The sequence below is a fragment of the Mus musculus genome, chromosome 9 (assembly GCF_000001635.26).
Source record: "Mus musculus strain C57BL/6J chromosome 9, GRCm38.p6 C57BL/6J".
Classification (NCBI taxonomy): domain Eukaryota; kingdom Metazoa; phylum Chordata; class Mammalia; order Rodentia; family Muridae; genus Mus; species Mus musculus.
Genome location: NC_000075.6, coordinates 43,054,253 through 43,077,704, shown reverse-complemented (window position 1 = coordinate 43,077,704; position 23,452 = coordinate 43,054,253). Strand labels below are relative to the sequence as shown.

Genomic DNA, 23,452 nt, shown 5'->3' with positions numbered 1-23,452 from the left:
TTAAGACAGGAGCTTGATAGTCGTAGGCCTACCCGCACATCTTATAGAAATCAGGCAGGCTTTCCTGTCAAGTAGACCTTGGTTTTGATCTCAGCTGGACTATTTGTTAGTTGAGTGACTTTGGAAAAAGTTACATAGGTCCCAAACTTAACTTTTATTTATTATCCTCAGTATCTTTTATAAAATATCAGATTCAAGAGACTTTCAGTGTGTGTGTGTGTGTGTGTGTGCATATATGTGTGTATGTATGTGTGTGTGTATATATATATTATGTGTATATATATATACATATACATATATCTCTATCTATCTATCTATCTATCTAACTAAATTGCAGCTTGTTGAAGTTTTTAAGAATAGTCTATTTGAGGGACCCGCCCTTAGAATTACAAATGACTACAGATCAGGAAAGTGACTCAGGATGAACTTGGTCACAAACAGTGTTGTAATAGAAGTACTTGGGCGGGTTGGTTTTGGTGTTGGTGGCATAATCTTATTCTTGTCAGGCTATTCAGGAACTTGCTTTTCCCCAGGACAGCTTTGGGCCAGCTTCAGATTGCCGCTCCTATGATCTTGCTTCAGCCTTCAGAGTGCTGGGGTCATAGGTGTGTGCGACAGAAGTAGCTTCATAGGAAACATTAGCAGTACTTGAAAGTCACCGCTACATAAAATTAAAACGAGGAACACATAGTGAATCTGTTATAGGCTCTCCTTTAGAAGTACAGCATGGTCTTTTTCAGTGATCCAAGTGCAAGGCCCCAGGTTTCCTTCTCTGCTTCACTTACCTGGTCTGGTCTTCTAGCAGTAACCACCATTCTGTTGTTTTACATGATGAATTTATCTCATACGAATTGAGTGCAGCCAGAAATTTCATTTGGTAAAGTATCGTCCCCTCCTTCTCTGAGTGACTGACTGCACTGTTACTTTAGAGCCACCACACAGTATACCTACTTTGCACTTTTGAATTTCTACTCTTGAATATCAGTTGTTGGCTTAGTTGGATGCGTAACATTTAGAATACATGCACCAGTCCTTTTCAGGGGAAGAAATGGAAGAGATTGGTATTTCACTTGTAGTTTTTCAGTACAAATTAAGAGAAGGATTAACAGTGCACAGACCTAAGAAGATAATTGAAATAAGTATGTTCAGCACAGTCCGGTCTGTCCTCCCTATGGCTGGCCTCAGGTTGTAAGAGGCTGTCTGCTCCTCCTGCAAACTGTGGATGTTGATTAGCAGCTAGTTTCACTTTGAAACTCACACAGCAAACACGGAAGAGTGAATTAAGAGTGCTTTAACCCAGGGGAGTCTTGAGATTGACGTCAAAACCCAGTGCAGCTGTCTAAGCAGTGGGGAGAGTATTTCTAACTCCCTGTTAGGTCATCGATGGCCCTCCCCTCTCCGGCTCCCTTCTCAGACACCGTGTAGGACAGCTTTGCCCTTCTTTGCTAAGCTGCAGTGGCCTCTTTACTTGAGCTTGCGCAGCTCTTCATCCCTCACCTGCATTAAGTCATTGTGATGAGAACCTTTTTTTCTAAAAAGTTGTTTTTGTTTTTTGTTTTGTTTTTTTTTTTTTAAAGAAAGAGAATTACAGATCGAGACACTAAAGAGGGTACAGTTAGTCCATACATGTATTCATGTTCCTCAACTTTTGTTGTTGTTTTTCAAGACAAGGTTTCTCTGGGTAGCCCTGGCTGTCCTGGAACTCACTCTGTAAAACAGACTAGCCTTGAACTCAGAAGTCCGCCTGCCTCTGCCTCCCAAGTGCTGGGATTAAAGGCGTGCACCACCACTGCCCAGTGTTCAACTTTTAACATGTTATATTAGTATGGTACATGTATCATATTAGTGAGTCAACATTAGCATTATTAACTAAGTTCATAGTTTACTTAGATTTCCTAGGATTTCTTCTTCTTTTTTGGTGGTGGTTGTTGGGTTAAGCCATTGCTCTATTTCTACCCAGGATACTGTCTTAATTAGCGTTTTATTATGGTCAACAGACACCATGACCAAGGCAGTTCTTATAAAGGAAAACATTTAGGGGGCTGGCTTACATTCAGAGGTTTAGTCCATTGTCATGGACGGGGTCAGGGCGAAACATGGCATTGTCCAGGCAGGCAGGCATGGTGCTGAAGGAAGAGCTGAGAATTGTACGTCTTAATCTGAAGGCAGCAGAAGGATACTCTGTGCCACACTAGGCATAGCTTGAGCATATATTAGATCTCAGACCCACCTCTATGATAACACACTTCCTCCAACAAGGCCATACCTACCAATAGTGCCACTCTCTATGGACCAAGCATTCGTGCACATGAATCTGTGGGGACTATCCTTGTTCAAACCACCATTTGAAATCTAGTTACTATGTCTCCTTTGATTCATCTTGGCTGTGAGAGACTTTGTTTTTCAATGGTCTTGACATTTCTCAGAAGTCCTGGTTAGGTACCTGCCCCCAAACTGGAGTTCGTGTAGGTTTTCCTCATGATTAGATTGCAGTTGCCTGTATGACAGAGGCTGTAGTGTGGCTCAGGGGTAGGGGTGTTACAGAGCCTATCGGACAGGTTACAGAGAGTTCAAGGTACTTAGTAAGTTCTAGGCTAGCTTCAACTGCCTTACTATCCATCCCCCCCATATGCATATACACCCAGGCACATGTGTGAGCACCTACATACACATAACCTGTGTACACACAGAAATACAGAAACCATTCAGGATTTGCTAGTTTCTTGTTGCTACAAGAAACAAGACAAAGGAGAGAAACCATTTAAGAAAGGGGAGGAGGTTTGACTCACAGCCTTAGTGGTTTCAGGCCTTGATTGGCTTGCTCTGTTTCTGTGGGCCTGTGGTGAGAACAATGTCATGGTGCTGTGAGGGTATGACAAAGCAAACTGCTCAACTCCTGCTAGCTGGGGAGAGGTAGGTAGGTAGATACTGATAGACTGAAAAGCACAAGGAGAGAGACAGCGGGAGGCTAGAGATAGTCTTCAGTGGTGAACCTGAGTTTCCTCAGTCAGAATTGCTAACCTGTAATCCTTATGGCATAACATTTCCAACCAGAATGCAGTATTTCTTTGCTATTTCAAGTCATAATGTTAATTTTCAGAAGTTAGGTTAGCCTTCCTAATTTTTAAACTCATTTTGGTCCTGGGGATTGAACCTAGGACCTTGTGATACTACACTGTGTGCTCTGTAATTTCATTTTGCACTTTTTAAGTTTTGAGACAGCATCTCAGTAAGGTGCCCAGGTTGGTTTTAAACTCGTTCTGCAGCCCATGAAGTCCTTAAGTATATGATCAGCCACTGAGCAGCAGGGATCTTAGACCTGTGCACTGAGGTCCAGCTAGGGACATGGCTTCTGCTGTTGATGGGTTAGACACATGCATAGGTCATGCATCCACCATTATAACACCACACACAATAGATTCTGCACCTTAAATACTCCCTTTGGATTGTGGGTTCTCTCTCTCTCTCTCTCTCTTTTTTTTCTGAGACAGGGTTTCTCTGTATAGCCCTGGCTGTCCTGGAACTCACTCTGTAGACCAGGCTGGCCTCGAACTCAGAAATCCGCCTGCCTCTGCCTCCCGAGTGCTGGGATTAAAGGCGTGCATGGATTCTCTTTAGAGTTATCTGTACTCTCTGGTAAGCCTTCCACATTTTCCAGAGGGTGATATGAATGCAGTGACACAAAGCTTAAATTTGTAGATGGCTTCTTTGACATAATAGAAAATTATAGAGGAATATATTTAAGATTCATCTATGATTCATGAATTAATTGTTCATTCTTTTAAAATTGTTGAATGGTTTTCCTTTGTGTGGATGAATCACAGTTTGTTTTTCTATTCTCCTATTAGTACTTATGAATAAATTTGCTCTAAATGTTCATGGGCAGTTATTTGTAATTTTTATTTAAGTTTATTATCACGTGTAAGCATATGTACAGGCACACATGTGCCATGTTGTACACATGTAAATCAGAGGTGAATCTCTGATTGGGTTTGTTCCCTCCTTGTACCATCTGAGTTTTGGGGATTCAACTCAGGTTGCCAGGTTTGGTGGCCGTCACCTGCACTCACTGAACCGTACATTTTCAGATCACTTAGTACATCTCTAAGTGGTAACATTCAGGAGTTCGTTATGAGCAGCTCTCACTATGTAAGCCTGGCTGGCTGGAATTCGAGATGCAGAGCATATCAGGTTTGAGCTCAGACATCTTCTTGCCTTGGGAGTGCTCAGCCCTAGTCTTTATGTCTTTATGAATACGCGACACTCTTCATTTTCATTGTCCTCCCTCTCCATTTGCCTTTTCTACAGTGGAGCATATTTGTTTATTACTTTTTTATTGTGAGTGTGTGTCCAAGTGAGTGTGTATGCGAGTGTGCATCGTAGCACACAGAGGTCAGAGGACAGCTTGTGGGAGGTGATTGCTTCCTTCTGCCGTGTGCACCCAGAGGGTCATTCTCAGGAGCTTTTATCCACTGAGCCATCTCACTGGCCTCAGCACCTCTTTATATGTTTACTGGTTATTTGGATTTTCAAGAGAAAATTACGTACTTTTTGGACTCTGAATTATATACTTCTTTCTGGACACTGGGTTTTGAAAGAAGGCATGGTTTTCATTACAAAAGTCAGTAAGAAACTGTTGGGGGAAAGCCAAGTTATGGCTAGGAAGCTGAAGTATATTCTGTGAGGAAGCCGAGATGTTGACGTGCTTGGTTTGCTATAGGAAGGGGAGCAATAGAGATTTTGATTAAAAAGAGACGCTATATGATTAGTAGGTGGCTAAAATTGTTTCTAGTGACCTCAGATGAAAAATGCTAAAATATGAAATCTATTAGCTTCAAGTTCTACATTGATATATGCTGTGGAATTGCTTCAGTAATGTAGACCTATGAAGACATAGACAGAAGGGGAGCTTCATGACTTTTAGGATAGATGAGCTTTGTGGGAAAGTGCTAACCAAGCCTTGAGGGGGAGCCCCAAGGCCAGGCAGAGGAAGTTTAATGGTACAGCAGTTAGCAGCAGTCCTCTTAGCTTGACTGGTTTCTTGTAGATTGAGGAGAACTTCTTTAATAACTCTCAACTTGTTAAGTGCATAGAAATACTACCCTTAGTACTACACCTGTGCGTTAATATTTAAGGGCATGCCTTTAATCCCGGCACTTGGGAGGCAGAGGCAGGTGGATTTCTGAGTTTGAGGCCAGCCTGCTCTACAAAGTGAGTTTCAGGACAGCCAGGGCTACACAAAGAAACCCTGTCTTGAAAACCCAAAAAAAAAAAAAAAAAAAAAAAAAAAAAATCACTAGTCTTGTTTTGAAAAGCTACAAAATTATAAAGTACATTTGCCTAGGTATGGGTTTCTTGTAACCTGATTTTTAGATCATTAATTGTTGTTCTGAGGTTCTTTATAAATTGAAAGAACCTTGGGCTATAATTTAGGTAAGGTGTTTCTGGGATTGATCTAAGAGATTATATGTTTTATAATAGACAGGGTAGCTTTCATTTAGTACTAGTATGTTGGTCCTAGAAGTTATCTGCATTCATACTTGACAGTGGCATTCATGCCTCAAAACAGGAAAGTAGAGGCTAGTAATGCTTAGTATGCTTTTTGTTAGAGAAGTGTTTGACACAGATTACTGTTTTAACAAAGTCAAATTGCTTCTAGGGATTAGAATGGATGAGTGTGTCTCCTACCCCCTTCATTCCACTTCGAGTGGCAAGGGTGAGTTAACAGTGTGCCAGACATCGTAGTGCCTGGGGCATGCTAGGAGACCTGGGAAGATTTACAGTAATCAAACACAAACAGACAGAATAGCATGAAGAAATTTCAGTCTTCCCAGCCCAGCTTACAGACTTAATTAGGCTTATTGGGGCAGAAAATATTTTTCTTCCCTCCCCATTTTTTATCTGTTTCTCCTCCACTCCCACCTCCTTCATGCTCAGGTTCTCTGAGTCTCTTTGTGGGGATCATATTGCTAACAAAGAGAGTCCTTTTCTTGTTGCTTGTTTTTTAATTCTAACTTGGTTTCTTTGGCTTATTAGGAAACAGAACAGAAATGACAACAAAGTAAGATGTTGGAAGACTCCATTTGTGTACTGTTTTCAGGAATTTCCCCATTTAAAAATCTGCATTGAGGAATTTTTTGTGGTTCTATACTTAGATCTTGTTCACATCTTTGTGATTTTATAGACTCTCTTGGCCTGCTGCTTAAAAACTGTCAGCTGAGCTAACTTGCTCTGTCTGCCATCTATATGCATTGTATGGTATAATGCAGGGGAGTGTGCACGGATGCTGTTCCCTGCCTTTCCATTAGCTGTGCAGTGTTGAGCTTCAGTTGATGATGGCAAATGATTCAGAGTAGGAGAAGAGGTGGGGTTTCTTCCTGTCTTCCCTCTTGTGGTCAGTAAAATCATTGACAACCGCCTCTCCAAGGCTTGGGATGTATGGATAAAGGAAAAGCCTAGGATTTCGAGGGGAGGGGAGGGGAGGGGAGGGGAGGGGCGGTAGGTGAGGATTTCACTCTCCTGTGTGCCATGGAAACAAGAAACAAGCCTTTTGAGCTTCTGCTTGCCTGCTGATTTGCCGGGTTATCCAGGTAATCTATGGCAGTCTTTGTTTTCTCTGTAGTGTAAAGAATAAGGCAAAATGGTAGAAAATTGCTTCAGTAAAGGGGATATACCTGTAACATGAATGAAATGGGCAAGGGAAAGGATTTTTGTACATCATTATTATTTCTTATAATAGCATTTTAATTTTTCCTCTTGCTTTAAAATGCATATCTTGACCTAAAGAAAGAAAATTCCTAGTTTTGAAAACCCATGCCTTAATGGATTAGCTTGAGAACAAAGGTTTTAACATCCAGCACGCAGGGATATCTTTATTCAGAGGACTGGCAGCGTCTCCCTTCTGCTACCTTTGTAGGACTGAGCTGTGTAATGAATGGCTCTTGAATCTGGACTAGGGCTGATGAATTATTATTCTGTGAATTGTGATTTAATCATCTTGAATTTTTCCGATGGTTGTCTCCCTTTGATACCCAAGGGACTGTGAATGGGGCACGGGGGCAGGGAATCATATTCCAGTGGGGGAAGGGAATGTTTTTTAGAGTATTCTGTGTGACTGTCTTTTCAGTTTATTTTTTTCTCATGAATTGAAACACATGGCTATTTGGAAAAGATGATACCCATAGCTTCAGGAGCTCTTGCATCAGTTAGAATTATTTTATCCTTTGTTCAGTTAGTGGTATTTTTGCTTGTGTCAGCTAAAATGTTGATTATAACTGTAAAGCTGCTGCTGAGCTGCAGTGGTGGCATTAGGGTGGCATTCTCCTTCCCCGCCAGTGCTGTCTGAGTGCCGGGGCAGAGCCCTGAGGCTGAGGGATGCAGTGTGGAAATGGATTTCTTTTTAGGGCCTTACTAGTATTGGAACCAGGACCTCTTGTGTGGTAGACAGGCATTTAATCATTGAGCTCTATCCTCTATATCCCCAGCTTAGGTCTTTCTTTCTTCTGAAGGTGTTGGTCATGTTAGAATTTATTTTCTTGTAGACAGAAAGACCTAGGGATATAATTTATAACACTGAAATGTTTAATATTGCAGATTTCTTTATAGATAGATTAGACTCACACTTAGGCACATATGGTAAGCTTTCTACTCATTTTCTTATCTTTTTCCCAGTGACATGAGTTTCCTCTGTTACATTTGGAAGACTGACCCGGCAAAAGTATCACCAAATTAACATGCTCATTGCGCATTTGCATTATACCTTGAACTTTAAATGTGTACAGGCTTAGAATTGAATAGAAGAATAAAGAAACTCATGCATATGGTGTACCTTTTTGGGTGCACACATATAATAAGCAGTATATATACTGACATGTAGGTGTTTTTTTATTAAATACTAGGTTTTTCATTTACTGCTAAAATTACCCTCATCTCTTTTAAACCATACTTTATGTATAGCAATAGTTTATCTCTCATCTATTTTTATAGATGAGAAATTTTATACTTAGACAAATAAGTTAGTAACTACAAAATAATGAAGTGAAGGCCAGTCAGACTCTAAAACATCTTTTAACTGTTTGCATATAAGCAGATTAAAATATTGTATTGAATTATTGATATCACAAAAAAGCGACTAAGAGATAGGGATTGTAGTCTGTTAAAAACTAAGCAGTTGAGCCACCGCTTGACGGTATAGGATAAGGACTGGACTTGGGCTTAATTCTCTTCTCTGACATTTCCATACTCCTTGTATGGCTTCTGAAGTCAGCCCGCTGAGGGTTTCTGTTACGTTGCATTAGCTTCCTTAATGATTCTTCATAGCCATGACTTTATGGTGTGATGGACATGTGGACTGTGTATACCTCTCTGACTTGCCTGTAGAATACTCATCTATTCATCAAGACCTTTTTATGGACTGGTTGCCTTCTCCCTGTCCTCCTCCCAGACTGCAAGGCCTGTGTGTTGCCTGGCTTCACACTGTGTGCTGTCTTCAGTTAACTTTCTGAGCTGGTGAATGAAGAACAAACTATACTGTCTGGGGGAATAAGTGACTAACTCATCCCCAGAGGACAAAAGGTTCTCTTGGGGCTGACATTCATCTCACTATACAGTGATCCTTCAAGGAATTTATGTTTAAAGACCTTAAAAGAAGAAAGTTACAGGACAAGTTTAGTCTGGTAGTCTTAAACTGCTGGAATTTCCCATGGAAAAATATGAGTAGTCTAAAATTTATAACAGGGAGAAAACTGTTCAGATCACCAAGTCTTTTACATTTCATAAATTATAATAATGTTTATAGGCAAGAGGTTCTGTAATTGTTTAATTTTGTGTGTATATATAGTATATATCTATATCTGTATGTGGGAGTACACACATTTGTATCTGTGCTTACTGTGGAGGTTAAAAATAGACTTAGGTAATTGTTGAGCTCTCCACTATTCTATCTGTGTGTGTGTTTGGTGTGCATGTTTGTGGGTGCGTGTGGAGGCTAGAGCTTGATGTTAGGAGGCTTGCTGAGTTGCTCTTCACTGCATGTATTGAGGAGAGTAAACCCAGGGCTCACTTGTTCAGTGAGTCTAACCTCTTGATGAGCAGGATTACAGGTGGGATACCACCCCAGCCAACGTTACATGGATGCTGGAGATCCAATCCTGTCCTCACACTCCACGGCTAGATTCCCGAGCTGTTTCCCAAGCCTGACTTCTCCACCTGTCTTCTGAGACAGGGTCTTTCTGTGACCCTTGGACTAAGTTTATATTCACTGCTCAGCAAGCTTAGCCTGAGTCTGCTCATGCTCCGACACAAGGATCAGAGCAGAGCATTAACTTAGTCTGACTTTTAAAATTAAATTAATAATTACTTAGTGTGATTATTTTGTGTGGGTGCTGGGGATCTGAGCTTGAGCCTTTCTGCTTGCATGGTGTGCACTTCACTGACTGAGCCATTCCAGCCAAGAAGTGTTTATTCTTCATTTTGTAAAGATTTATTTAACTTTATGGGTATTGGTATTTTGCATGCCTGCACACATGTGCGTGTGCATGTGTATGTGTTTGTGTGTACCATGTGCACTCAGTGCTCAAGGTCAAAAAAGAGCCCTGGAACTGGAGTTACAGGCGGTTGTGAGCCACCATGTAGGTGGGTCCTGGGAACCGAACCTGGATCCTCTCCAAGATCAACAAGTGTTCTTAATTGCTGAGCCATCTCTCCAGCCTCCATGTAGCCTTTGTTTTTAAGAAAGTATCTCATGTTGTGCATCTGGCCTTCAACTTGGTAGTTCTTTTTTTCCTTAACATCCTAAATGCTGGGATTGTAGGATTCTGTCATTGCACCTGGCTTTATGGGTAAACATTTAGTTTTATTTTTAGAGTTTAAAAGCTTTGTTGAAGTATAATTAATGTGTAATAAGCTTGAAATGTTTGTGTGTAGGGGTGTGTGTGAACATGTTTGCATGTGTATACATATGGCTCTGAATGCAGAGACCAACTTTTGTGTGCCTTTCCTTGGAAGCATTCCACCTTGTGTTTTAAGATAGGGCCTCTTAGTAGGCAGACCCAGGGCTTGTCAATCAGGCCAGGCTGGCTGGCTATCAAGCCCTACAGATCTACCTTTCTTTTTCTTCCCAGTACTGGGGGCGTTCCACGCACAGTCTGCCATGCCTAGCTTTTTATATGGATTTGGGGACCAAACTTAGGTACACATTTTTCTCTTTTCTTTTCTTTCCTTTCCTTTTCTTTTCTTTTCTTTCTTAAGATTTATTTATTATTATATGTAAGTACACTGTAGCTGTCTTAGACACACCAGAATAGGGCGTCAGATCTCATTTTGGGTGGTTGCTGGGATTTGAACTCAGGACCTCTGGAAGAGCAATCAGTGCTCTTACCTGCTAAGCCATCTCTCCAGCCCAGGTCCAAATTTTCATGTGGCAAGCACTTACCTGTCTGTGCTCTCTCCAGCCCTAAGCTGTATATATTAAGTTGTACACCTTGGTAGACTTTGACACCTGCATGTGCCTGGAAAACTATCATTGCAGTCAAGAAAATAAATACAGCTGATAGGTTAGCTCTGGCTGATAATCCTAGCACTCAGGAGGCTGAGGAAGGAAGACCATGAGTTAGAGGCCAGCCTAGGGTATGCAATGAAACCCTGTCTCTACCTGAATATAAACAGTCATTTTCTTGTGCTTTTCTTGCCATCCTTCCCTCCATGCCCCTCACCTGTTTCATGCCACAGTGGGTTACTTTGTGTGTGTTTCATTGAAATGGTCTCAAACAGTTTGTGATGTCTTGTTTGGCGATTTTATTCTCTATGTAATTCTTCTGGGTTTTGTCTGTGTTGTGCCTCAATGGTTCATTTCTTTTTCTTGCTGAGCAATATATGGATATATACTCCCGTTTACTCATTCAACTGTTGGTAGATATAGTATGGGCAAGTCTTAGACTATTAAGTTTACGTTGGACATTCTGCTTGTCTTTGTATGGACATAGGTTTACGTTTCTCTAGGATGGACTGCTTGGCTGTGTGCCTAGTGTATATTTTAGCCCTTTGAGAAAATGTTTCTGAGTTAACTGTGCTGGGCCACACTCACCAGCAGGGTTACAGTTGCTTCTGATCCTTGGAATGGTCAGTCCTTCGTTTCAGCCGCTGTAGTGGGCCTGCAGGGGCATGCTATAGTATTTTGTATTCACCAGTGTCTACTAATATTGGGCGTCCTTTAATGTGCCATTCACATACTTTCTGTGAATTGTCTCTTCAAATCTTGCTTTTAAGAGTCTTCTTACCATTGAATTCATTATAGTTTCTAATGAAAGCCCAGATTAGATATGATTTGGAATATTTTTTCCCACCCTGTTTTACATGCTTTTATTATTAAGGTAACTCACATTTGCAGGAGCACAAATTTAAACTCTGGATCCCAGTTTATCATTCTTTCATAGATCATGTATTTTCCTGTGTCTGAGAAGTTGTGTGTGTGTGTGTGTGTGTGTGTGTGTGTGTGTGTGTGTAGGCATGTGTAGACCACAGTTGGTGTTGGGTCTCTTTTCCTTCTTTTTTTTTTTTTTTTTTTTTTGAGACAGGATCTTTCTGTGAACCTTTGGGCTCTGTGTTTTGACTAGGTTAGCTGGTGGACTACTGAGCTGCCAGATTGCCTGTCTCCACCCTTCAGTTCTGCAGTCACAGATGCATGCTACTACTACACTTGTCTTTTACATGTGTGTTTGCAATCTGAACTTAGGGCCTCATGCCTGCACAGTAAGCGCTGCATCCATTAAAGCCTTTAGTCCCAGCTTTAGTATTTCTTGTGCTATGCAATAGTTGTTGTGTGGGTCTGAATTCAAATATATTATAAGAACACGAGTAAATAGAATTTGGGGATCAAAGAAGAGGCAAGGGTTTTCTGAGGTAGCAGAGGTTGGGAGGCAGAGGCAGGTGGATTTCTGAGTTCCAGGCCAGCCTGGTCTACAGAGTGAGTTCCAGGACAGCCAGGGCTACACAGAGAAACCCTGTCTCGAAAAACCAAAAAACCAAAAAACCAAAAAAAAAACCAAACAAAAACAAAAAACCCAAAACAAACAAGAAAAGATCTCAGTAGTTATGTTGGTGACGAGAGGGCCTCACATAGAGCAGTGTTAGAGATACCACTTTCTAGGGAAAGTCCCTAGGAGTGGTCCTGAAGGCCACTAGGACATACTAACTTAACTGAGGTTAGAGGTAAGAAATGCCTGATTTACCCTCTTACGTCATGCTTGGTGTTTGGATGCCTGTCCCCACCACCCCATTTAATGGAAAACGATTGAAGGAATTTTAATGAGAGGGACTGTTTGTGGTTTGCAAGTCTATAGCTGCTCTACAGGAAAGGATGCTGTGTGTAAGACTGGAAAACCAATGTCATTGCAAGCACCAGGCCTAGCAGAGTGGGTCACTCTCAGTGAGCAATGGAGGAGACCAGGAGAAGATGAATTCGAAGCATTCATTAGTGATAAAGCATTTGAATTCAAGGAGAGATACAAACACCACAGAAACCATTGTGTTAATAGTGTGTACTTCTGACTCTGTAAGTACTGCTATATAGGAGATGCTCAGAAATGACTACTTGATAGGGGGATAGAATTGGGGCAGAGGGAGAGGTGGATGGCATTAATGGCTTCCAAATTTCTAATTCAAAAACAAAAATTATGCATCTGTGTTTGCCTACACATATGTGAGCCTATATTGCCTGTGGAAGCCAGAAAATCTACTCACCCCCTGGAATTACAGATAATTGTAAGCTGTAATGTGGATGCTGGGAATTAAATGTTTTTTTTTTAAAAAAAAAAAAAACAAAACAAGAGCAGCCAGTGCTCTTAACCACTGAACTATCTCTTCAGCCCAAATTCTAGATTCTTACTAGACCATCTGTATGGATGATGTCCATTTGTTAAGGCAGAAAAGCAGTTTTGTGGGGGTCAAAGTAAATATTTTTAGGTCTATTGAACTTGATGTCAATGGTAAATCTAAGTAAACACGATTGTATGGAACTGAAGATAGACAAGTTGACCGTGACTGCGGTCTGTTCTTTCAGTACATAGACATTTATTGAGTGCCTGTCCTGTCTAGCACTTTGCTAGTATGTAGCGCTGATCTAGGACCCTGTTGCCTTAGAACTTACTTCCAGTGTGTGGATGAGATAGGAAGAAAGATTCTCCTTAAAAAAAAAACAAAGCAAACAACAAACACGTTTATTTATTTACTGTATGTCTGGACGAGGGGCAGGGGCAAGCATGCATGGAATGCATATGGAGGTCCCAGGACAGCTGGTTGGAGTCAGTTCTTTTCTTCTACAATGTATGTTTTGAGATTGAACTCAGTCTTATGCTTGGTGCCAGGCTCTTTTACCCCCAAGTTATCTCTCCACATTCTCCTTAAAAAGAAAAATTCATGTGTTTAGTGCCTACTGTGTGCAGAAGTGTGAACACAGATTTAAGAGTAGTTTCTTTATTGAGGAAGTCAGTTTTTATTGTTGACTAGAGTGGACTTGTGTCAAAGATGTTTCACTGGATTGCTGTTGTTTGATCCAGTGCCTGCCTGCCTTCCTCTTTTGTGTCTGCATTATTTTTATTTTCTACTGTAAGGATTTAATCTTTAAGCACTTGGCTTATGAGTGCTTTTGCTTTTTTTTTTTTTTTTTTTTTAATGTCACCTGTGAATAGTGACACACACCTGTAATTTCAGCACTTAAGGCTGAGGCAGGAGAATCACAAGCTACAGGGTTTTTCCTGTAGCCTCTGCTGCCCTAGGGCTCACTCTGCAGACTAAGCTGCCCTCAAACTGAAAGAGATCCACCTGCCTCCCCAGTGTGGGAACTGAAGGCATGAGCCACTACTGCCAGTCAAAACACTCTTAAGTTAGCAGCTAGCCACACTCACATCATGTTAATGGTTTGTCTCTGTTTCTTGGACACATGATTTTGTATTTTTTGGAATTTTTCTCTAGTTTGTTAATTTTTTAAAATATGCATTTTATTTATTTAGTGTTGAAGGAGAGGTTGTAACATGTGCCATATGTGTGAAGGTCAGAGGTCAATTAGTTCACCTACTATTTCAGTCCTGGGGATTAAACTTAGGCTGTCAGCTTTGGTAGGAAGTACCCTTCCCTGCTGAGCTATCTTGGGAACTCTTTAGTGTATCTTCGACTTTAAACAATTCCTGTTAAGGGGATGGAAAGATGGCTTAGTGGTAAAGAAAGATAGCTTGCCATTTCCCCTTGCAGAGAACCTGGGTTTGGTTCCTAGCACCCCCATGGGGTTAAAGGCATCCATAACTCCAACCTCAGGGGGTCTGATGCTTTCTTTTGACCTCTAAAGGTATCAGGTGCACATGTGTACATGTGTGCATATGTATGCAGGCAAACACACACACACACACACACACACACACACACACACACACACACAAATACATTTAAAAGGTTTAAACAGTGCCTGTTAAGCAGTGGTTAAAACTAAGAGTCTAGGGGTGGAGATGGAGAGCTGGCTCAGGGGTTAAGAGCACCTGATGCTCTTGTAGAGGACCCAGGCTCAATTCCCAGAACCTACATCATGGTAGCTCTGTAACTGTAATTCTGGGGATCTGATGCCCTTTTCTGGCCTCCGTGGGCACCAGGCACACATGAGGTACACAGATACAATGCAGGCAGAACACCCATACATATGAAATAAAATAAAACAAAACATTTAAAAACAGAGTCTAGAGCTAGCTATAAATCCTGAATTTACATGTCAGTTTCTGTCCGACTGTAGACAAGCCCCTTAATCTTTCTATGCAGTACATTTTCAGCCACAAAATATGTATAATAACGGTGTTTGCTGCAAATCCAATGAGGTAATGGGTGTAATGCAGCTACAGTGGTTATTAGCATGCACTAAGCAGAGTTGGCTGCTATTCTTAGCATTTTCATTTTTCTGTCATTGTCCAAATAACAGCACACTTGAGGTCATTGTTTCTGTGTTGTGATCAGTGACAGTTGCTTTGTCTTTTTGCATCTTTTCCATTTTTTTACCTCCAGCAACATTCTAAGTCTGGGTCTGTGAGTTCTGAATCTCTGTAGTAGATTTTCTTCTGTGTTCCTCTTAACGCCTGGGTATTGCCTACTAAATCTAGGGAGAGTAGGATCTGCATTTCAGGTCTCTGATCCTTATGCTTAGGCAATCTGATTCTTGCTTAGAGTCTACCCTGTCCTCTTAGGGTAGATGCCAAACCTAACAGACATGGCAAATTCATTTCCTAGTGAGTGGAGGTTATAATCATGTCCTTTCTTGAAAGACGAGTCTGCTTTTCAGTGCTGAGGAGCACTGCTGTTGTAGAATTGCTTTTTTGCTTTCCTCCTTCTTTGTCTGGAGTTGAATTCATGTTTATAAAGAAGTAGTTGCTGTTCAGGTGGCAACATGATCCCTTTACATGTCCAGCAGGCAAGTTGCCTACAGGGCAAATAGATATAAATTGAATTCTCCACTGAATTTTTAGGATTAGAAGAAGCCAATTCTGCTTGTAACCATTTTACATTGGCTTATCTTTTCTTTGAAACTATGTAGAATACCTTTGAAACCCCTCCCACCCCCCACACACACAAAGAAGGGGGAGGAGAGAGAGAGAGAAATTCAGTATATGGTATTTTTCTTGAAAGAATGAAGAAACATTTGTTTTGATGGTTGCACCACTAGAATTCTGCTTTCAGCACTGATGGAAAAGTAAATCTTGTAATCATAAGTTTGGCCAATCATAATCCCGCAACCTTCCAGGGTGGAGTTGTAGCCCTCCCTCCTCAGGACTGAATAGCTTTATCTAGCAGGGTCTTCTAGCTTTGGCAGAGGAGCAGTACAAAGGCCACATTGACCATAGCTACTGGGGAAACCCTTTTTCCTTCTCTGGCCTGTAAATGCGGTTCTGTCTCTGTAAAAAGCCCTGACATCAGCTCTTGGAAAAATCCAAATACTTGTGTTGGAAGAGGGCAGAAGCACTTGCCTGGGCAGTGACTAATGGCTGTGCTGCATGCAGCTTTGAGTTCCAGATGTCTCTCAGCCCTGCTACACTTGAGAATCTCCATTTTAAAAAAGGGCTAGAGCTTTAACTTTAGCAGCTCCTACAGTGCTAGTGTCTTTTTCTTTTCCTTGAATAAAATTCTACATTAGTGTAGAGGAGGCTGAACCTAGTAAGGCAGAGGGATGTGTGCATTTATGGCTATCCTGGGATACATAATGTTTTAGGCCAGCCTGGGCTACAGAGAGAGACCTTATCTCGTTTGTTTGTTTGTTTGTTTGTTTGTTTGTTTGTTTTTCGAGACAGGGTTTTTCTGTGTAGCCCTGGCTGTCCTGGAACTCACTTTGTAGACCAGGCTGGCCTCCAACTTAGAAATCTGCCTGCCTCTGCCTCCCGAGTGCTGGGATTAAAGGCGTGTGCCACCACGCCCGCCCGGATGAGAGGCCTTATCTCAAAGAACAGAAAGAGATAATGGAGAATTCTTGTTTGAGGGGCAAAGCATTAGCTTTGTACACTGGGTGTTTTCTTTCTACCTGTTAGGTGCTTCCTTTTTTTTTCTTTTTTTTTGACTTTTTTTTAATTAGGTATTTTCTTCATTTACATTTCCAGTGCTATCCCAAAAGTCCCCCATACCCTCCCCCCCCCCACTCCCCTACCCACCCACTCCCATTTCTTGGCCCTGGTGTTCCCCTGTACTGAGGCATATAAAGTTTGCAAGACCAATGAGCTTCTCTTTCCACTGATGGCCTACTAGGTCATCTTCTAATACATATGCAGCTAGAGTCATGAGCTCCGGGGGGTACTGATTAGTTCAATTGTTGTTCCACCTAGAGGGTTGCAGACCCCTTTAGCTCCTTGGGTACTTTCTCTAACTCCTCCATTGGGGGCCCCGTGATCCATCCAATAGCAGACTGTGAACATCCACTTCTGTGTTTGCTAGGCCCCAGCATAGCCTCACAAGAGACAGCTATGTGGGTCCTTTCAGCAAAATGTTGCTAGTGTATGCAATGGTGTCAGCGTTTGGAGGCTGATTATGGGATGGATCCCCGGATATGGCAGTCTCTAGATGGTCCATCCTTTCTTCTCAGCTCCAAACTTTGTCTCTGTAACTCCTTCCATGGGTGTTTTGTTCCCAGTTCTAAGAAGGGGCAAAGTGTCCACGCTTCGGTCTTCATTCTTCTTGAGTTTCATGTGTTTCGAAAATTGTATCCTATATCTTGGGTATTCTAAGTTTCTGGGCTAATATCCACTTATCAGTGAGTACATATCATATGAGTTCTTTTGTGATTGGGTTACCTCACTCAGGATGATGCCCTCCAGGTCCACCCATTTGCCTAGGAATTTCATAAATTCATTCTTTTTAATAGCTGAGTAGTACTCCATTGTGTAAATTTACCACATTTTCTGTATCCATTCCTCTGTTGAGGGGCATCTGGGTTCTTTCCAGCTTCTGGCTATTATAAACAAGGCTGCATGTGTCCTTCTTACCGGTTGGAACATCTTCTGGATATATGCCCAGGAGAGGTATTGCGGGATCCTCCGGTAGTACTATGTCCAATTTTCTGAGGAACTGCCAGATTGATTTCCGGAGTGGTTGTACAAGCTTGCAATCCCACCAACAATGGAGGGGTGTTCCTCTTTCTCCACATAATGCCAGCATTTGCTGTCACCTGAATTTTTGATCTTAGCCACTCTGACTGGTGTGAGGTGGAATCTCAGGGTTGTTTTGATTTGCATTTCCCTGATGATTAAGAATGCTGAACATTTTTTCAGGTGCTTCTCAGCCATTCGGTATTCCTCAGGTGAGAATTCTTTGTTTAGCTCTGAGCCCCATTTTTTAATGGGGTTATTTGATTTTCTGGGGTCCAGCTTCTTGACTTCTTTGTATATATTGGATATTAGTCCCCTACCTGATTTAGGATTGGTAAAGATCCTTTCCCAATCTGTTGGTGGCCTTTTTGTCTTATTGACGGTGTCTTTTGCCTTACAGAAGCTTTGCAATTTTATGAGGTCCCATTTGTCGATTCTTGATCTTACAGCATAAGCCATTGCTGTTCTATTCAGGAAAATTTCCCCTGTGCCTGTATCTTCGAGGCTTTTCCCCACTTTCTCCTCTATAAGTTTCACTGTCTCTGGTTTTATGTGGAGTTCCTTGATCCACTTAGATTTGACCTTAGTACAAGGAGATAGGAATGGATCAATTCTCATTCTTCTACATGATAACTGCCAGTTGTGCCAGCACCATTTGTTGAAAATGCTGTCTTTTTTCCACTGGATGGTTTTAGCTCCCTTGTCAAAGATCAAGTGACCATAGGTGTGTGCGTTCATTTCTGGGTCTTCAATTCTATTCCATTGGTCTACTTGTCTGTCGCTATACCAGTACCATGCAGTTTTTATCACAATTGCTCTGTAGTACAGCTTTAGGTCAGGCATGGTGATTCCACCAGAGGTTCTTTTATCCTTGAGAAGAGTTTTTGCTATACTAGGTTTTTTGTTATTCCAGATGAATTTGCAGATTGCCCTTTCTAATTCGTTGAAGAATTGAGTTGGAGTTTTGATGGGGATTGCATTGAATCTGTAGATTGCTTTTGGCAAGATAGCCATTTTTAATATTGATCCTGCTAATCCATGAGCATGGGAGATCTTATCATCTTCTGAGATCTTTAATTTCTTTCTTCAGAGACTTGAAGTTTTTATCATACAGATCTTTCACTTCCTTAGTTAGAGTCACGCCAAGGTATTTTATATTATTTGTGACTATTGTGAAGGGTGTTGTTTCCCTAATTTCTTTCTCAGCCTGTTTATCCTTTGTGTACAGAAAGGCCATTGACTTGTTTGAGTTAATTTTATATCCAGCTACCTCACTGAAGCTGTTTATCAGGCTTAGGAGTTCTCTGGTGGAATTTTTAGGGTTACTTATATATACTATCATATCATCTGCAAAAAGTGATATTTTGACTTCATCTTTTCCAATTTGTATCCCCTTGATCTCCTTTTGTTGTCGAATTGCTCTGGCTAGGACTTCAAGTACAATGTTGAATAGGTAGGGAGAAAGTGGGCAGCCTTGTCTAGTCACTGATTTTAGTGGGAATGCTTCCAGCTTCTCACCATTTACTTTAATGTTGGCTGCAGGTTTGATGTAGATTGCTTTTATCATGTTTAGGTATGGGCCTTGAATTCCTGATCTTTCCAAGACTTATCATGAATGGGTGTTGAATTTTGTCAAATGCTTTCTCCGCATCTAATGAGATGATCATGTGGTTTTTGTCTTTGAGTTTGTTTATATAGTGGATTACGTTGATGGATTTCCTTATATTAAACCATCCCTGCATCCCTGGAATGAAACCTACTTGGTCAGTCAGGATGGATGATTGTTTTGATGTATTCTTGGATTCGGTTAGGGAGAATTTTACTGAGGATTTTTGCATCTATATTCATAAGGGAAATTGGTCTGAAGTTCTCTATCTTTGTTGGGTCTTTCTGTGGTTTAGGTATCAGAGTAATTGTGGCTTCATAGAATTAATTGGGTAGAGTACCTTCTGCTTCTGTTTTGTGGAATAGTTTGTGCAGAACTGGAATTAGATCTTCTTTGAAGGTCTGATAGAATTCTGCACTAAACCCATCTGGTCCGGGGCTTTTTTTGGTTGGGAGACTATTGACTGCTTCTATTTCTTTAGGGGATATAGGACTGTTTAGATCATTAACTTGATCCTGATTTAACTTTGGTACCTGGTATCTGTCTAGAAATTTGTCCATTTCATCCAGTTTTGTTGAGTATAGCCTTTTGTAGAAGGATCTGATGGTGTTTTGGATTTCTTCAGGATCTGTTGTTATGTCTCCCTTTTCATTTCTGATTTTGTTAATTAGGATGCTGTCCCTGTGCCCTCTAGTGAGTCTGGCTAAAGGTTTATCTATCTTGTTGATTTTCTCAAAGAACCAGCTCCTCATTTGGTTGATTCTTTGAATAGTTCTTCTTGTTTCCACTTGGTTGATTTCGCCCTTGAGTTTGATTATTTCCTGCCGTCTACTCCTCTTGGGTGAATTTGCTTCCTTTTGTTCTAGAGCTTTTAGGTGTGTTGTCAAGCTGCTAATGTGTGTTCTCTCTAGTTTCTTTACAGAGGCACTCAGAGCTATGAGTTTTCCTCTTAGAAATGCTTTCATTGTGTCCCATAAGTTTGGGTATGTTGTAGCTTCATTTTCATTAAACTCAAAAAGTCTTTAATTTCTTTCTTTATTCCTTCCTTGACCAAGGTATCATTGAGAAGAGTGTTGTTCAGTTTCCACGTGAATGTTGGCTTTCTATTATTTATGTTGTTATTGAAGATCAGCCTTCCTTAGTCCTTAGGTGATCTGATAGGATGCATGGGGCAATTTCAATATTTTTGTATCTGTTGAGGCCTGTTTTGTGACCAATTAAGTGGTCGATTTTGGAAAAGGTACCATGGGGTGCTGAGAAGAAGGTATATCCTTTTGTTTTAGGATAAAATGTTTTGTAGATATCTGTTAAGTCCATTTGTTTCATCACTTCTGCTAGTTTCACTGTGTCCCTGTTTAGTTTCTGTTTCCATGATCTGTCCATTGATGAGAGTGGGGTGATGAAGTCTCCCACTATTATTGTGTGAGGTGCAATGTGTGCTTTGAGCTTTACTTAAGTTTCTGTAATGAATGTGGCTGCCCTTGCATTTGGAGCATAGATATTCAGAATTGAGAGTTCAGCTTGGAAGATTTTACCTTTGATGAGTATGAAGTGTCCCTCCTTGTCTTTTTTGATAACTTTGGGTTGGAAGTTGATTTTGTTTGATATTAGAATGGCTACTCCAGCTTGTTTCTTCAGACCATTTGCTTGGAAAATAGTTTTCCAGCCTTTCATTCTGAGGTAGTGTCTGTCTTTTTCCCTGAGATGGATTTCCTGTAAGCAGCAAAATGTTGGGTCCTGTTTGTGTAGCCAGTCTGTTAGTCTATGTCTTTTTATTGGGGAATTGAGTCCATTGATATTAAGAGATATTAAGGAAAAGTAATTGTTGCTTCCTATTATTTGTGTTGTTAGAGTTGGCATTCTTTTCTTGTGGCTGTCTTCTTTTAGGTTTGTTGAAGGATTACTTTTTTGCTTTTTCTAGGGTGTGGTTTCCGTCCTTGTATTGGTTTTTTTCTGTTATTATCCTTTGAAGGGCTGGATTAGTGGAAAGATAATGTGTGAATTTGGTTTTGTCATGGAATACTTTGGTTTGTCCATCTATGGTAATTGAAAGTTTGGCTGGGCTGGCATTTGTGTTCTCTTAGTGTCTGTATAACATACCTGTCCAGGATCTTCTGACTTTCATAGTCTCTGGTGAAAAGTCTGGTGTAATTCTGATAGACCTGCCTTTATATGTTACTTGACGTTTTTCCCTTACTGCTTTTAATATTCTATCTTTATTTAGTGTCTTTGTTGTTCTGATTATTATGTGTCAGGAGGAATTTCTTTTCTGGTCCAATCTATTTGGAGTTCTGTAGGCTTCTTGTATGTTCATGGGCATGTCATTCTTTAGGTTTGGGAAGTTTTCTTCTATAATTTTGTTGAAGATATTTGCTGGCCCTTTAAGTTGAAAATCTTCATTGTCATCTACTCCTATTATCCGTAGGTTTGTGTCCTGGATTTCCTGGATGTTTTGAGTTAGGATTTTTTTTTGCATTTTGCATTTTATTTGATTGTTGTGCCCATGTTCTCTATGGATTCTTCTGCACCTGAGATTCTCTCTCCCATCTCTTTTATTCTGTTGCTAATGTTGGCATCTATGGTTCCAGATTTCTTTCCTAGGGTTTCTATCTCCAGCGTTGCCTCACATTGGGTTTTCTTTATTGTTTCTATTTCCCTTTTTAGGTCTAGTATGGTTTTGTTCATTTCCATCACCTGTGTGGATGTGCTTTCCTGTTTTTCTTTAAGGATTTCTACGTGTTTGGTTGTGTTTTCCTGTTTTTTTTTAAGAACTTGTAACTCTTTAGCAGTGTTCTCCTGTATTTCTTTAAGTGAGTTATTAAAGTCCTTCTTGATGTCCTCAACCATCATCATGAGATATGCTTTTAAATCCAGGTCTAGGTTTTTGGGTGTGTTGGGGTGCCCAGGAATGGGTGAGGTGGGAGTGCTGCGTTCTGATGATGGTGAGTGGTCTTGGTTTCTGTTAGTAAGATTCTTATGTTTGCCTTTAGCCATCTGGTAATCTCTGGAGTTAGTTGTTATAGTTGTCTTTGGTTAGACCTTGTTCCTCCGTGATTCTGTTAGCCTCTATCAGCAGACCTGGGAGACTAGATCTCTCCTGAGTTTCAGTGGTCTGAGCACTCTCTGCAGGCAAGCTCTCCTCTTGCAGGGAAGGTGCACAGATATATTTGGCATTCGGACCTCCCTCCTGGCAGAAGATGAAGGCCTGAAACAGGGCCTGTCCAAGAAGCTGTTAGCTTCTGTAGTCCACACTCTCACCTGCGCAGACTAGTCTCAAAGGGATCCGGGAACCAAGATGGCTTCCCCAGGTGCTCCAGCAAAGCCCTCCCCGGTGTGGAGCACACCTGTCTTCTGGCCGGGAAGGTGCCCGGATGTCTGGAGCCCGAAACGGGGTCTGCCTCAGAAGCTGTCCTCTAGGCAACCTTGAGGGTATTGTCCGACTCCTTGCCCAGGTGACCCAGTGCTGGAGCCGACCGGAAGGGACTTGTGATCCTGGTCAGGCCGGGTTTTCTGCTTCCCTAATGCTGGTCCCGTGTGATTGGAGTGGAAAAGAAGTTGTGTTCCACTCACCGGTGTTCCTAAGATCACGTGGAGAGTCCTTTCTGGACCTTGGGGGTGTCTGCCGACTCCACGCCCAAGGTGACCGGGCGCTGACGGGAAGGGCCTATTAGGTGCTTCTTAAGTATTTGCTACTTGGGGTGAAATACACTGTTACTATAAGCACAATTTAAACTTGCCTTTCTTAGTGCTCTAATTTGTGGAATGTGAAGGTTTATTCATTTCTTTTTAATATTTTAAAGACCAGAGACACAGATGCCTTTTATTTAACTAAAACAACATTTATTCTTGTTTAGTTTTTATTCGTTGAAAATTCCATGCATGTATATGAATGAATTTTCTGCCTATCCCCTCACTTCCCTGTTTAATTTTTTTATTTTTATTTTTATTTATATTTATTTTTTGGCTTTTTTGAGACAGGGTTTCTCTGTGTAGCCCTGGCTGTCCTAGAACTCACTTTGTAGACCAGGCTGACCTCAAACTCAGAAATCCACCTGCCTCTACCTCCCAAGTGTTGGGATTAAAGGCGTGTGCCACCACTGCCCAGCTAATTTTTTTTAAAAAATGATTTATATTTACTTTATGTGCATTAATGTTTTGCTTGCATGTATGTCTGTGGGATGGTGCCAATTTAATTGGAACTGGATTAGAGACAGTGGTGACCTGCTATGTGGGTGCTGGAAATTGA

At 41.1% G+C, this 23,452-nt stretch overlaps 1 protein-coding gene across 10 annotated transcripts in view; it reads left to right on the top strand.

Moving 5' to 3' along the window:
* Arhgef12 (Rho guanine nucleotide exchange factor (GEF) 12) overlaps positions 1-23,452 on the top strand; it is a 141,877-nt gene that overhangs the window by 28,014 nt on the left and 90,411 nt on the right. For 5 of the 10 annotated variants that reach the window (XM_030244573.1, XM_017313567.2, XM_011242598.3 and 2 more), the window contains exon 1: positions 5,338-6,590. The exons of the other annotated variants lie outside the window; for them this stretch is intronic. The gene's annotated coding sequence lies outside the window, so the exon portion shown is untranslated. Of the gene's footprint in view, positions 1-5,337; positions 6,591-23,452 lie in introns of those variants that run through there. 10 annotated transcript variants of the gene reach the window in all.